This window comes from Neovison vison, chromosome 11 (genome assembly GCF_020171115.1).
Source record: "Neovison vison isolate M4711 chromosome 11, ASM_NN_V1, whole genome shotgun sequence".
Taxonomy (NCBI): domain Eukaryota; kingdom Metazoa; phylum Chordata; class Mammalia; order Carnivora; family Mustelidae; genus Neogale; species Neogale vison.
In genome coordinates, this window is record NC_058101.1 from 170100866 (window position 1) to 170116698 (window position 15833).

The window sequence follows — 15833 nt, forward strand, 5'->3', positions numbered from 1 at the left end:
TCCTCTCCAACACATGCTGTTTCCTGTTTTGTTAATGTATTTTCTAATATCCCCTGTGATTTCTTCTTTGGCTCATTAGTTAAGATTGAATCTCAAGTGTAACCCAAGCTTGTTCCAAATATTATTCCTTGCTCCAGACTGCTGTAACCAATATCTGTTAGTTTAAATGCTTCTGGCAAAAGCCACTAGGGAAGTCATCCTAGCCCAGGGAATGCTTCAAGTTAGGTGAAATAAATGCTTTGTACGGGTCATTGAGAAAGGTATCGGATATATGGAGACCCATAAACGCAGTTCTTTGAGAATAAGGTCCATGTTGCTTTCTCTGATTCTAACAATCTGCACTAGAAGTACAGCTACTGATTTTTAATTTTTTGAGGAATCTCTGTTTTTTTTCCCAGAGGCCTGAACCAATTTGCTTCCTCACCAAGGGTGCTCAAGAGTTCTCTTTTCTCCACATCCTTGGTAATACTTGATATATTTTGTCTTTTGGATGATAACCATTCTAACAGGTGTTAAATGGTATCTCATTGTGATTTTGACTTTTATTTTCCATTAATAATATTGAATACTTTTTCACCCATTGTGTTGGACATTTATATGTCTTTTTTGGAAAAATGTGTATTCAGGTCCTCTTCCCATTTTTTTAGTCAGTTTTTTTTTTGGGGGGGAGTGTGGGGGGAGATATAAAGTTGTATGAGTTGCCTATATGCTTTGGATTTAACACCTTATTAGATATATGATTTGTAAATATTTTCTCCCACTCCATAGGTTTCCTTTCATCTTATTAGTTACTTTTGGGGAGGAATGGATCGAATTCCCTACTCTACCATGTTCAGTGATGTCATTCTTAAAATACTGTTTATAAAAATAAATACTGCTATAAAGCAGCACTCCACACTGAATCTAATTTCTCAGTTTGCTTGCATTTCCATTAATTTCCTGTTTCTCTCCTTCAGTGTAGGACCTGAAAGCAGAGAAGAACACATTATTTTAGTTTGTTTACAAAGAAACTAGTCAAAAGTCAAAATGCAGAACTGTTGGGAAAGGAATTTTTGATAGCTATATATCCTGAAGAATATGACCTAACCACAAATAAATGGACAGGGTAAACTAGATGCAAAGATACAGTCAGAGAGAGCAAGTAAATTACTTCTAAAATTATTCAGCACCCAGGAATGTAACATCAGTCTTCTCTCCTTGCAAATGGCAATATAAGATAGTTAATTTTTTGAAGCAAACAAATCACCTTAATTGAACACAGTTTTCGTTTTAAAACAAGTTGTAGAGCTTAAAGCTAAAGTCCTCCAGAGAAAATAGCCTTATGATTTATATCAGAACTGCTCAAACACAAAGCAATTTGTGAGGTTGCATATGAATAATGCAGGGTGAGAACAGCACAGGAGTAAACCATTGAAAGAAAGTAAATGAAGTCCCTTTAAAATGGAATATATAGGAAACTATTTAATTTGAATTATTCACCAACACTTGTGATATTACAGGAATAACCATAGATCAGCGAATATTTCAATTTTTAAGATGGGGTCACGCTGTTCCTTTTATATATTAAAAAAAAAAAAATTCCCGGAGACCAAAAATGGTAAAGTGAATGAGAAGTGCATTAAAGCCTATGAATATGCAGGGATATGCTAGAGTTCACCTGAAACGAAAGGAAGAATGGCCTTTGGGACTCTGTGACACACAGCTAGAGCTGTTGACTCAAGATTCACAGAAGCAGTTTCTGCCAGTTTAAGAGCGTGTTCAATGATCAGCAGAAAATGCACCTTTTAGATATTTTTTGACTATTTCTGACTCTAATGATGAGCTGTGTGTTTTGGAGAAATTCCAAGTATCTGAGTAGTACCTTTTTTCCTTTATATATGGAATAAAGATGAATGTTACCCCTTTTTCTTTTACACAATCCTAAATATATAGTGTTGAGTGGTTTAATAAGTAAGTATTCCAAGAGAATCAAATGAGAAATGTTTTTAGGATAGATCGTTCAGTAATGTTGGAATAACTGCATGATTAAAATACCATATAAAGCATTTGGTATTTACTCCATTAAAATCAAATAGAAAACCTTACCAATTGTCATATTGATTAATCCTATTTAATGTTGCATATTATTTTTAGGCTTAGCAGGTCCTTAGTAATATACGCATTATGTTGTATTGACAATGTTTTAGACTCACAGAGTTGAAAAGTCACCTGATCTATAGAAGTTTAAAATCAACAGTATTTTAAATTTAATAGTCTAAGATTCTAAATGATCTGGGAAAACAGCCAGCTGACCAATATTAAAGTAAATGACGAGGCCTGGTATTTGGATGGAATATCTCTTAACTAGAAATCAAGTAACCCTGGCTAAAATCTTTTAATTTAAAGAGATACTAGACCATGTTTCATAAGGAGATATCGAAACAGCATAAAACCATCTAGTCTATCCAAATATTTCTACAAACCAACAGCTGCTGAGAGGCTGCAATGTTGCCTAGCTGGAAAAATAAAACTGTAAAAAATTATATCCCTTTGAGCAATATCATAGAGAATAACATGGATTTGTATAATGCGAGTTAAATGATGGAGGCAAATGAGAAACATTCAAATCATTCAGCTAGATGGTACGTTAATATTCAGGCCAAGTCAATATTGAATTTCAGATTCTGGTGAACACTACTGATCAATAAAAATAAACGAAGCCCTTTTGCTTTGAATGTATACGTCTGGTCTGTTAGGATAAACTAATTTGATTTGGCTGCTTTTAGCATTGACTTTAATTTAAGGAGTGCCTTGTAATTGGCTAATGTTTGGTTAGCATTCTATATAGGAACTTCTTCCTCGCGTTCATATTTTGAGATCTTTGTACATGTCTTGGTTCACTAGACACTCTGACAATTCTCTACAAACTCAATTTGTTCACCTGGATCTGGACATTTGGAGATGGCAAGGGTAGAGATGGGCCTTGAGGAGAATTTATAGAGGACTAGTCCAAAAGGACCAATATATTTTAGAGCTTCCCAGAACACTTTCTAATGACCTGAAAGGATTCTGGATATTCTTAGACCTAGTTACAAAAACATTCTCAAATGTTATCAAAGTCCTTTAATTATCCATTTTTTAATGAAAATAACTTCAGTTCTCTGATAATTTCCATTAACATGCATGCCTCTTACTTTCTTGGTCCAGTAATAACTTGAATAGATCACCTGTGAGATATATACAAGGTTACAGAAAAGTGATAATTTTACTCAATTTACATCAGCTTGATATTAGCATTAAAGCAAACCTCTGGTAGGCCAATTGTCTTTAGTGTAGATGTGAAACCTGGCAATTCCCCATCAGTTCTGATTCCTATTATGGCAAAGTGAAAGAAGTCATGTTTAATGATAAGAATCTATGAATCTCTTTCTATCTATCATCTATCCATCCACACATGCATATATATATACACACACTTATTTAGTCCTAAATTAATATAGATGTTGATATATATATTATACTTAAACATAAAAAAGTTTTTTTTTAATAGGTAAGATTCTTCTTACAGGGTATATAATGAAAACATGATCTTTACTATGTATAGTGTGCGAAAGACCTCTTTGTATTAAAATATTTTAGGTTAGAGTGGCAAATCAATAGATAAAATCATCTTAAAAAATAGAGAATCTGTGATATCTGGATATGCTATAAAAATTAACAGCCCAATATGCTCTGTTTTCTCTTCAACTTATATAAGTTTTTCACCTTTCACTAAAAACTTCCATGGAGAGGAACAACTCTGAGTTAAGTCAGTTGTTTGATGCCTTGTTTTACCAGGGTTGAAAAAAAAGTTAAGAGCCCAGGCATTAGAAACTGATTACCTGGGTTTAAATTCCTGTCGACAACAACATCCTAGCAGTATGATCCTGTGAAAAATCACTGAATATTTGTAAAATATGGTAATCATTATACTTAACCTTAGTGTCATTACTGAGAGAAAATAAAATAATCAGAGGTTATCACTATGCCTAGAACATGATAAATACCCGAGAGGTGTTGTATTTTTAACATTCTATTTCTCACATTGAAAATATAATATTTTAAATTTTCAACAAGAATACTGATTTCCTATTGAATATTATTTAAAATTTACATTGATTGCATTGTAATCAACTTTATTTATTTATTTATTTATTTTTATTGCAGCGCTTTCCACATCAGTTAATTATGGCTCAATTACAGTGCATGGCAGATCTCCTCAAAACTGAGTGACTTAAAACAGCTTTCATTTGTTTTCTCTCATGCATCTGCAGTTCACCCATGCATCAGGTCATCTTGGCCAGACTTACCTGGGAGCACTGATTTATACTGGGAGGGGAACTGGCCTTGGCTCCTCCATATGCATTGGCCTCAAGTCTGCTTTATGTGAGGACATTCCAAGGCCCAAGTTGAAAGGAAAATTCTCCCAGGGCCATGATAGACTCACAAATGCCCTACTACACAAACATAGTTCAAACCTTAATTTACATCACATTTGTTAGTATCTCACTGGCTAAACAAGACATGGTGACAACCCAATACAACACAGAAGGGATGTAAACTTTATTAAGGTGAGGGCAGCAGTGAATATCTTTTTTTTTTTAGATTTTTTTATTTATTTGAAAGAGAGAGGTCACAAGCAGGCAGAGAGGCAGGCAGAGAGAGAGGAGGAAGCAGGCTCCCTGCCGAGCAGAGAGCCTGATGCGGGACTCGATCCCAGGACCCCGAGATCATGACCTGAGCCGAAGGCAGTGGCTCAACCCACTGAGCCACCCAGGCGCCCCAGCAGTGAATATCTTTAAAGAGTGTTCTAATCTACTATACTCTGTTACTTTGAAAACTGTGTAATGTATCAATTAAATTTTGAACATTTAAAATATGTTGATAGCTATTAGTATGATTTTAATATTAATCCCCGATTTTTAAGGGGATTAATTGTTATCTTGTAAATATTCCCTAATTTTTTAATAATCATTATCTCATAAATGTTCAAATCAGTCCTTCCAGGCAAGTGATACAAAATTGTGCACATTCTTTCTGCAATATCTAGCAAATATTCAGAGAGAAATCTCTGGGTCTGCTTGGGCTCTCAGAACTAAAAACAATAGTCTGGGGACTTAAAACCAAACATTTATTTTTTTCATAGTTCTGGAGGCTGGAGGTCCAAGATCAGGAGATTGGTAGAGTCGGTTTCTTCTGGGGCTTCCCTTCTTGGCTTGCAGATGGCTACTTTCTTGCTATGTCTTCACATGGTCATCCCTGTGTGCGTGTCTAGTATCTCTGTATGTACCTGAATTACTTCTTCTTATACAGATACCACTCATATTGGATTAAGGCCCACTGTAAAAACAAAGCAAAACACAACTTAATTTTAACATAATCATATCTGTAAAGACCTTATTTCCAAATACAGTTACATTTTGAGGTACTAAATGTTAGGCTTTCATTCAACACATAAGCATCGAGGAGATGCAATTCAGCCCATAATGGTATTTTTTTTAAAGATTTATTTATTTGAAAGAGAGAGTGTGTGACTACGAGGGGTAGAGAGAGAAGGAATCTTAAGGAGACTCTGCATTGAGTGCAGATGTGGGGCTCAGCCTCATGACCCTGAGATCATGACCGGAGCTAAAACTAAGAGTCGGATACTCAATCAACTGTGCCATCCAAGGACCCCCACAACATGATTTTAAATTAAAAAAATATATATATGTATATATGTATATATATATATATTTATGTGAGAGAGAGAGAGAGAGATCACAAGTAGGCAGAGAGGCAGGCAGATGCAGAGGGAGAAGTAGGCTCTCTGCTGAGCAAGGAGCCCGATATGGAACTCAGTCCTAGGATGCTGGGATCATGACTCGAGCTGAAGGCAGCCACTTAACCAGCTAAGCCACCCAAGTGTCCCAGAGAGAAAGAATCTTAAGGAGACGGTGCATTGAGTGCAGATTCGGGGCTCAGTCTCATGATCCTGAGATCATAATCTGAGCTAAAAGTAAGTCAGACACTCAATCAACTATGCCACCCAGGGGACCCCCACAACATGATTTTAAATTTTTTAAAAAATATATTTATTTATTTATGTGTGTGAGAGAGAAACAGAGAGAGAACATACACACACACAGCACAAACAGGGTGAGAAACCTAGGAAGAGGGAGAAGCAGGTTCCCATGGGGCTGATTCCCAGGACCCTGGGATCATGACCTCAGCCGAAGGCAGAAATTTAACTGACTGAGACACCCAGGTGATCCACAACAGAATTTTAAAAAAAAAAATGTCTTTTAGATGTTAGGAAACTCAAAAGATTGATCATTTCTGTTTAATACTGAGACATAAAGGAAAGGTATCTATCTCAACGGTCAGAGCAGTAGAGGTTTTAAATAGCAATGATGGTGCTGAGATTGAGATTCAGAACTGCGCTTCAGTCCAAATTCTACCAATAATTAGCAGATTTGTGTGGACTTAAGTAATGATAATTGGATTTTTAAAAGTATAAGTAAATGCCACTAAAAGTGATTTGAAAAAAAATGAGGTATTTAAGCACAGACATTTGGGTCTACTATCCATTAGAAGAAGGTCTTAATAATTAGGGAAGTTACTTAAATGGCTTATTTGAGACAGGCTATTTCACAACCACTCATTGTTTTCAAGGTTTATAAATCTAATTTTTCCTGGTTTCCAAAGATCTCTGAATAATGTGATCAGTGTTTGCAATTTTTTTTAATGAATAACACAAAATTAAATGGTATTGCTTTTGGTTTTTATCTTTCTTATTTAGAGTAATATGTAAGTTTTGTTTTGTTTGTTTTTTTTCTTTATGAGCTGTGTTTCACTTACTATCCCTTTTTTGAATTTAAGGTTTTAAATGTGTAACCAAATCAGTTCACGTTCATGCTGTGTTCTCTAAGTCCAAGGTAAAATATCCACCATGCAATGGATGTCCAGCTCTCTGTCATTTTGAATTTCTTCCAAGATTTTTCATATTTTCGACTTTAACCACTGTATTAAACCTGTGGGTTTCCTCTCTTATTTGCTTTTTCTGAGTAAAAAATTGTTTCCCAACCTCTTCTGTACACATCATAAAAATGATAGTTTTTTTCTCCACATGTCCATCCTTCCTTTTCTCCCTTCCTTTTCTCTTTCTCCCTTTCTCTCACTATGTTTTTTCATTTCTTTCTTCATTCTTGTCTGTCTCTATACATTTTAATAGATAAATCAAGAGACCTGTGAAATATTGGGAGGCAGATAAGGGAATAAAGAAATTTGAGATCAGAAATTAGATGTTGATATTACTACTTACTGAGATAATTTGCTAAAAAATTAAATAAGTATAACATAACCTTTTTCTTTTTATCATAATCCTATCTGAAAGGAATAGTTAAAAGAAACATCCTGTAAAGCCAATTCAGTGCAATATTTTAGATACTTAGGAGTTAACATTAAATATTTTAACAAATGGTTTAAAATATAATTCACCTAAGTTAACCCTGGTTTAAAGACTCTTTGGGGGAATTATAATAATGAAGAATACACTTTTTCTCTTTCTCTTTGAGGGATTTCTTATTAGAGTTTAGGAAGTTAAATCTTAAACTATAAGAAAATAAAATATCAAGCCTTGGTGAATATTTGATCTTGAGATAATAAATTAGAAGCAACTTCCTTATAGTGTGGTTTCCTTCCCATGCGTGCCATATTCTCTTCTCAGTGTTACATCATCTATTCCTATATCACCTATTCAAAATAAAGCAAAACCTCTACTGCAGGTAGAGGGAAAAAATGTGTTTAGGTATCCATTAATATACCACCCATTGTGACGTAAACATCCTAAATGCTTTTTTGTTTGTTTGTTTTTTGTTTGTTTGTTTGTTTGTTTTGCTTGTTTGTTATGTCTACAAATAACTAGTATATATGCTGGGCCTTAATTTATTATTAAAGGATCTACTGAAAGTTTGAAATTTTCTTGTGTTTACTCTTCCATCAATAGCAGCTCTAATGTGTCTGAGACTATACAGATTTATAACTCTGACCAAGAAAGTCTGAGAGGAAAAATTTGGATTAAGATACCATGAATCAATTCTACATATTCTCTTCTTTTTAGCCTAAAACAAACAAAATGGAAAAAGAGAGAGAAAGAGAAAAACAAATTAGTCTGGTAATTGAAGATATTGGTTTGTTTTAGAATTGGAGTAATTAATCCTACCTTCCATAAAAAGTAGAAAAAAATTCTCTTGGCTTACATAAGAAAGCCTTAGTTTTTGCTTACACAGCCTGACAATGGCTTCCGATGCTAAAAGTCTTTCATTTTGTTGCTCCATTGTTCCCTAGGGCTCAATGATTCCCTGCTTCAGGATGACTGGGGAGCCAGAAAGATCCATTAGGCTCTTCAGGATGTCTTAATGGTCAAACCTGAAAGTAATACAATCCTTTGCCCAACATTTTCTTGGGAAGATGTCAGTCACAGGGACAAATTATTTGCAAGAGAGAATCTGACAAGTGAAAAGAGCTCATGATTTGGTGCAGTCATAATCTCTGCCAGTTGGGAATGTTGGAAACCTACAAAAATGTGTTATGGAGATTGAGGTCAAAAAAGATCAACAAAGTGCTCTAATATATCAATAAAGGCAGAAATTATTGAGTTTAGGCCTAAGAAGAATCTTATGTTCAACTAAGCCAAATTCCTTATATAAGTGAGTAAATGAACGTCCACTCATTCATTTCTTCTTTCTTCTACTTAGCATTCACTTACTAAATGCTTTGTATATGTCAGGCTAGGCTCTCAGTTTATATATTGGAAATGATATACCATTTCTGCTTTAAGGAAGTTCAGAGACTTTGGAGAATATCACTAGTTAACAATGCACGTTTAATAAATGTATATGCAGGGTGCTGTGTGAGCATAAAAGAAAACACCACATTCTACATTAAAATCAGGATTCAAGACCTTGGAACAAAAAGAAGCAAGTTCACACAGAACCCTTAGGAAAACTCAAACCAACAGATTTGAATTGGGCAAGGGAGGAGGAAACACAGGCAAACCAAATCCCATTTTAAGTGAAAAGTGAAACTGGAATCATCAGAGAAACTCACATCGATCCCAAAGGTTACACGGAATCCGATGAAATGATTTGACTAAACTCTAGAATTCAGTTTGTAACCTGAAATTTAGGGCTGATTTCTAGAGTTCCAGCCCATTCCTCCTTCTTCTTAGAAAGATATATTGTAGGTAGGTTAAAAGCTTTGGCTGCGAAACTGGAATAAATTCTGTGTTCCAGTTTTAACTGTGTAAATGAGTTATTTGTTGAGCTCTTATTTTTCTCATCCAAGAAATGGGCTTAATAATAGTGTGGGGTTCGGCTCAGGCCATGATCCCAGGGTCCTGGGCTTGAGTCCCGCATTGGGTTCTCTGCTCAGCAGGGAGCCTGCTTCCCTTTCTCTCTCTCTCTCTCTCTCTCCCTCAATCTCTCTTGTTCTCTGCCTATTTGTTCTTTGCCTATTTTTTATAAAAATAAAATCTTTAAAAAAAATAAGAGTGTGTGTGTGTGTGTGTGTGTATAAGCTCAACAAATAACTAATTTACATAGTTAAAACTGGAACTATGTAATTTAGATTAGTTCTTGGTTTATAATAATGACTCAATAAATATTTGCATACATTAATATTACTACCAGCTTAAGTATATAAGACATTGACTATTTATAAGGCCTCGATGATTTGAAGACTAATTCATTGATTCATTAATTTACTAAAACTCATTACATGGAAAGCTGAAGCCAAAGTCATATTATTTTGGATTGTGTGGTTTATTGGTTAAAACAACTCTGGTTGTTCAGTGCCATGGCTGCTTTGACAGTTTGTCCAAATGATCAAAACATTTTAAAGCTATTAAGTAGAAAGTACTATATTTTCCATAAGTATCATGATATGGAACATTTAAAAAACATTTATTGAGATTTAGGTATAGAGAAGCAGTATCTTTTTCTTAGTAATCATGACTTAAGAATATGTTAAAAATTTATCATTTGGTTATACAAGGGTCTCTTTACAGATTGTGGCATATGGGCTATTAAATAAGAGTCCTGAGTGGCAATTCTAGAAGTGAAGCAGCAGTGTTTCATCATTACCTTACATTACAAGTTGCAATGAACTCATAAGAAGTGGGAATCTGTAAGGAGAAGATGGTTCAAAGAGTCAGACAACTTTGATTCTGAATTCTGACTGTACTATATATTAGTTGTGTGTTCTTCGGGTTGTTACTTAGAGTTCTGTACTGATTTCCTCCATCTTATTTTACTTTAAAGATTTATTTTTTTGAGAGAGAGAGAGATAGCAGGAGAGAGTGTGTGCATAAGTGGGGAGAGGCAGAGGGAGAGAATATGCAAGCCAACTACTGCTGAGTGCAGAGCCAGACTTGGGGCTCAATGTCACAAAACATGAGACCATGACCTGAGCCGAAACCAAGAGCTGGATGCTTAACTAATGGAGCCATCCAGGCATCCTTAATTTTCCCCATTTTAGGAACAGAACAAAAAATTCATTCTATGTGGTGTTTTTTGTAAAAATCAAATGAACGATTTCTACATTTGTTCTAAGTACATGTCTTTAACATTATGACATATCTAAAATTAGAATCAGTTTTACCATAGGTAGCATGTCATAGTTTAATTGGTAATGTTTATCTTTTTTTCTCATGGATACATGAATTAATGATATGTCTTACAATTAATGGATTTGATAAAGTAGAAAAATATGCGGTTCATCCTAGTACTTAAGGGTGACATAGGTTTTATTTTCCTTTTTTTTTTTTTCTGGTTCCTCTATGTCACAAATTATTTGTTCATCAAAGAACATGTCTAAGAGCCTGTGCAAATAAAGTAAATGAACAATCAGGAGAATTACCCAGATATATAATAGAAAGCATAAAATTTTAGAAAAATTAGCTGTGCAGCAGAGATGTTTGGATTTCAATTATGAAGACAAAAGTCAGTTTGTATTATGAAATTATTTATATAAAGGAGGTAGTAACAGGTATTACCTCTTTGAGGGATGTAATAGAAATGGTAACATCTTAGCATTAAAGACTCCTTGACCTTCTCAGGAAAGATTCATACTGTGACACCATGAATAAACTTAACTTCCTTTCTCAGCTGGTATGTGTGCATGTGTGCATGTGTGTGTGTGTGTGTGAGAAGAGAGACAGAGAGAGCATACATCTGTATGCCTAAATGTTCTTTCCCAACATCTAAAACATTGTATTCCCCATAATCTTAAGAGAATTCTTGAAACTATAAAGTAACTATTATAAGGGGGAAAGTCACCTTTCATTTAAAGTTAAAATTAGAAACATACTACAGTGGCATTATTTTTTAAACTTGCTTATGATATTTTAATCAGAGAACACTTAAAGAAGATTTTCAGAAATCTAGTATTTAACACAGTTGAAAGCAGAGCTGCTCCTAAAAAAGAGATAACACGATCCAATATCATCTCATTGGTTCCTTCCTTATGACCTTTCTCCTAGGAGGAATCCAGTGAAACTGGCTCTTTGGAGTAGCCAGGAGACAATCTGCAAACAATTTCCACAAAGTATAGGTGGGTAGAGTATAAAACTGCATGCTATCCTGTAAAGATGGAACTCTGTATTAGAATTTGAAAACAAAGTAAGAATGGTTCTAATATTTTTTCAATTTATTTATTTTCAGAAAAACATTATTCATTATTTTTTTACCACACCCAGTGCTCCATGCAAGCCGTGCCCTCTATAATACCCACCACCTTGTACTCTAATATTTTTTATGATGATTTCATCTGTTTCTAATTTCAATAAAGATTCAACTACTATATGCATTCAGAAAAAGATAAGAAGATGTGTAAAATATTTTAGAATACTGTACCAGTTAAAGGAGTTATTATTGATTGATCATTCACTATAAATGTAGTTATAATTTAATTTGATAATTCAGAAGAAAATATGTTGATCCTGTAGCTCAATAACAAAATACATAACAAAAGCACAAGAAAAATCATTCATTGTCAGACTATACTTTGATAAAGATGATGGTATGGAAACTCTGCTTTTGAATTTAAGAATGGTATGAATTCTTTGAAACCTCAAGGCATTAATACTGAATAGATAGTGATACTCTCTCTAAAGTATTAGCTACAGTTACTCAATATCCAGTTTACTTAAAAAATACTGCTTTATTTTAGTGGTGAGATTTCTTTGTAAAACAATAACCAATAAACACTGAACTCTAATAGAAAACAAATATTTTTTACGGATTTGTATTTAATATTGGTACATGCCATCTACACACCATTAGTTATTTTCCTTTTGTCTGCATTTTGGGATAATTATTTTTTTTAATATTTTATTTATTTATTTGTCAGAGAGAGAGCACAAGCAAGAGGTTGGGCAGGCAGAGAGAGAAACAGACTTCCCATTGAGCAAGGAGCCCATTGTGGGACTTGATACCAGGAACCTAGGATTATAACCTGAGCCAAAGACAGTCACCCAACTGAGTGAGCCACCCAGGTGTCCCTGCATCTTGGTATTATTAACAGAATATCATTTTGTAAATGATCCTATAGGTGTTTACTAACATTATTCAATATCTGTCTTTCATGTGTAAAAGAATGTATTTCTACTTAGCAACTATTTGTTAACACTAAGCATACAAATAACATAGAAGAAACTGTTAGAAACTAGACTACCAACAGTCAGAATAATGAAAATTTTTAAAATTTGTATAATGCATATGATTCAGAATGTTTTATGAAAATCAGATGTAAAGCATTGATTTTTTGAAGGTAGTATTTGATCTGTATCAAACAATATGTGTATAGATACCCGTATATGAACATATTCAAATATATAACATAATTCAACACTAGATATACTGTCTGGAGATATTTTTTTTTAGATTTTATTTATTTATTTGACAGAGAGAGAGATCACAAGTAGGCAGAGAGAGGCAGAGAGAGGAAGGGAAGCAGGCTCCCCGCCAAGCAGAGAGCCCGATATGGGACTCAATCCCAGGACCCTGAGATCATGACCTGAGCTGAAGGCAGGGGCTTAACCCACTGAGCCACCCACATGCCTTTGGAGATGTTTTTAATTACAAAATTAAATAATTTCCTATCATCTTTCTGTTTTAGAATAAAAGCAGTTTTTTTCCCTCTTACTGAAATATATAACATAAAACATTGTGTAACAATTGTCTTGATTTCTTTATATATTGTAATATAATTGTGATTTAGCATTGGCACTCTATCATGGAATATAATTATCATTTCTTGTCTTATTGGGAATAATTCAGATCTAATCTCATAGCAAGTTTGATGATTAAAATACATTATCGTCTATATTTAGTGTACCATGCAGTAGATCTCCAGGACTTACTTATCTACTAGCTGTAATTTGTACCCTGAAACAACATCTCTCCTATTCTTCCACCTCTCCCAGCCCCTGCTAAGCACAATTTTCCTGTTTTTACAAGTTTGCATATTTTAGTTTTCACATTTAAGTGATACCATATAGTAATTGTCTTTGATTTATCACACTTAGCATAATGTCTTCAAGGTTATTCCATGTTATCACAAATGGCAGAATTTTCCTTCTTTCTCATGGCTGAATTATATTACACACACATGGGGTGCCTGGTTGCCTCAGTCACTTAAGCATCAGGTTCTTGGTTTAGGTTCAGATAATGACCTCAGGGTCTTGAGATCAAGCCCCATGTCCAGCTCTGTTCTTCACGGAAAGTCTGCTTGAGATTCTCTCCCACCCTCCTGTGTGCACACGCTGTTTCTCTCTCTCACTCCCTGTCTCCAATAAATAAATACATACATACATAAATAAAACTTTTAAAAATATTACATATGTACATTTTCTTTATGCATTCATATTTTTTGTTTTGTTTTTGTTTTTTTAATCTTTTTTTAAATATTTTATTTATTTCTTTGACAGACAGAGATCACAAGTAGGCAGAGAGGCAGGCAGAGAGAGAGGGAAAAGCAGGCTCCCTGCTGAGCAGAGAGCCCAATGGGGCTTGATCCCAGGGTCCTGGGATTATGACCTGAGCTGAAGGCAGAGGCTTTAACCCACTGAGCCACCCAGGCGCCCATGCATTCATATTTTGATAAACACTTAGCTTGTTTCCTTTTCTTGGCTATTGTGAAAAATGTGGTAATAAACATAGGAGTGAAGATAGCTCTTTGAGTAATGATTTCACTTCCTTCATATATATACCCAGAAGTGGGATTGCTGAATTATATGATAGTTCTTCCTTTAATTTTTTATTAGTAAAAGTAAATAAATAACATATACATGCAGATACTATATAGTGAAAGAAATAAATTTTCTTTTTTTTCTTCATCTTAGAAATTCTCAGATACATGATGATAGGTGGCTGTGGGTAACAGAGTTAGTAAGAAAGAGTTACTAACAGAGTTCATAAAAGTTAGAGTTTCTGTGTTATATTATTAGTGAAAACTTATTTATAAAATTATGTGAAATAGAAGTAACATCTTTATATTTAGTACTGTTAAATTTACTACTTTTAAAATCAATAATTTAAGTATTTACATACATATTTACATATGCATAAATAAGGCAGAGACACAAGAGAAAGGCATTAGCAATTTAGAAAGAACAACTATGCATATGCATACATATTCAACAAGCATTTTTTTAATGGATTTCAGAGTTTATAAATATAGGGATTGTTTGGGATTAGAAAATAAGCATTAAAATAGAATATTATAAAGGCTAAAATATATGAGGAAATATTTAGAGATTTCCCAAATAATAGGATATGATAAAGTTGCTTTTTTCTCTTCCTATCTGGTATGTTTATTCTCACATGTTAAGCATAGAAGATTTCTTTTCCCTTCTTTGTCCTTCTAACCACTAAACATAAATATGAATGGTTTAATATGAAAATGTGGTTCTATATTCCAGAGATTTTGTATTTACTTTGCTTGCTATTTGAAATCTCTTTAAGAATTTAAATCTAAACAATAATTATTTATTGCTGAACACATTACTCTAAAATTAGATGAGAATTTTTCAAACACCAAAATGACAATTCTTTTATTTTTGGTAAAATGCCACGTTATTTAAAAACAAACAATCAGAAAACAACAACAACAACATTAAAAAAGGCAACATTAATAGATTCTAAATATTGTGTTACTTAAACATAATGGCTTAAAATACTATTTTCCTGGAATGAAGAGCTTTTTTCTGCTGTTGAGAAACATATTATTATCCCTACATGCTGTAGGCAATCCCTCTCTGAAGCAACCACATTCTTGTAGAGAGGCTGACTTGAGTTAGGATAGAACAGCCTTTGTTCTACCTCATTTACTTCCTTTATTTAAAAAAGTGTCACTAACAACTTTCTAGTCTTACAATATAGATGAAGGGGTCATTAAAATGAATTATGCTGGATTATACTGGAGAGGTCAGAGAAACATCAAGGGTTGTATGCTGCCTCACTCTATCTTGAACAAGAATAATTACTTTGTGTGTTTTCCAAATAACTTCTACTGATACATGAGATTTAGGGGTTAAAAATGCACCAAACTGACACCTGATAGTAGACTTCCAGGCTTCCTAACTGTGAGAAAATAAATTTCTATCTTTAAAGCCACCCAATCTTGGGATTTTGTTATGGGAGCCTGAGCAGATGAAGACAAAGGTTATATAGCACACTGGACAAAAATCTGACTAACACAATAATTAATATAATTATATACTCAGTTAAGAACTTACTTGCTATTCTCTGAGCAAGGGAGCACAAGAGTGGCCC

The 15833-nt window shown here is 34.0% G+C and overlaps 1 non-coding gene across 1 annotated transcript; it reads left to right on the top strand.

Annotated features, from left to right (window-relative positions):
• Positions 1-3706: 3706 nt before the first annotated feature.
• Positions 3707-3820, top strand: LOC122890671. Its single transcript, XR_006381121.1, has one exon. It is a non-coding gene; the product is annotated as a U5 spliceosomal RNA (small nuclear RNA).
• Positions 3821-15833: the final 12013 nt, after the last annotated feature.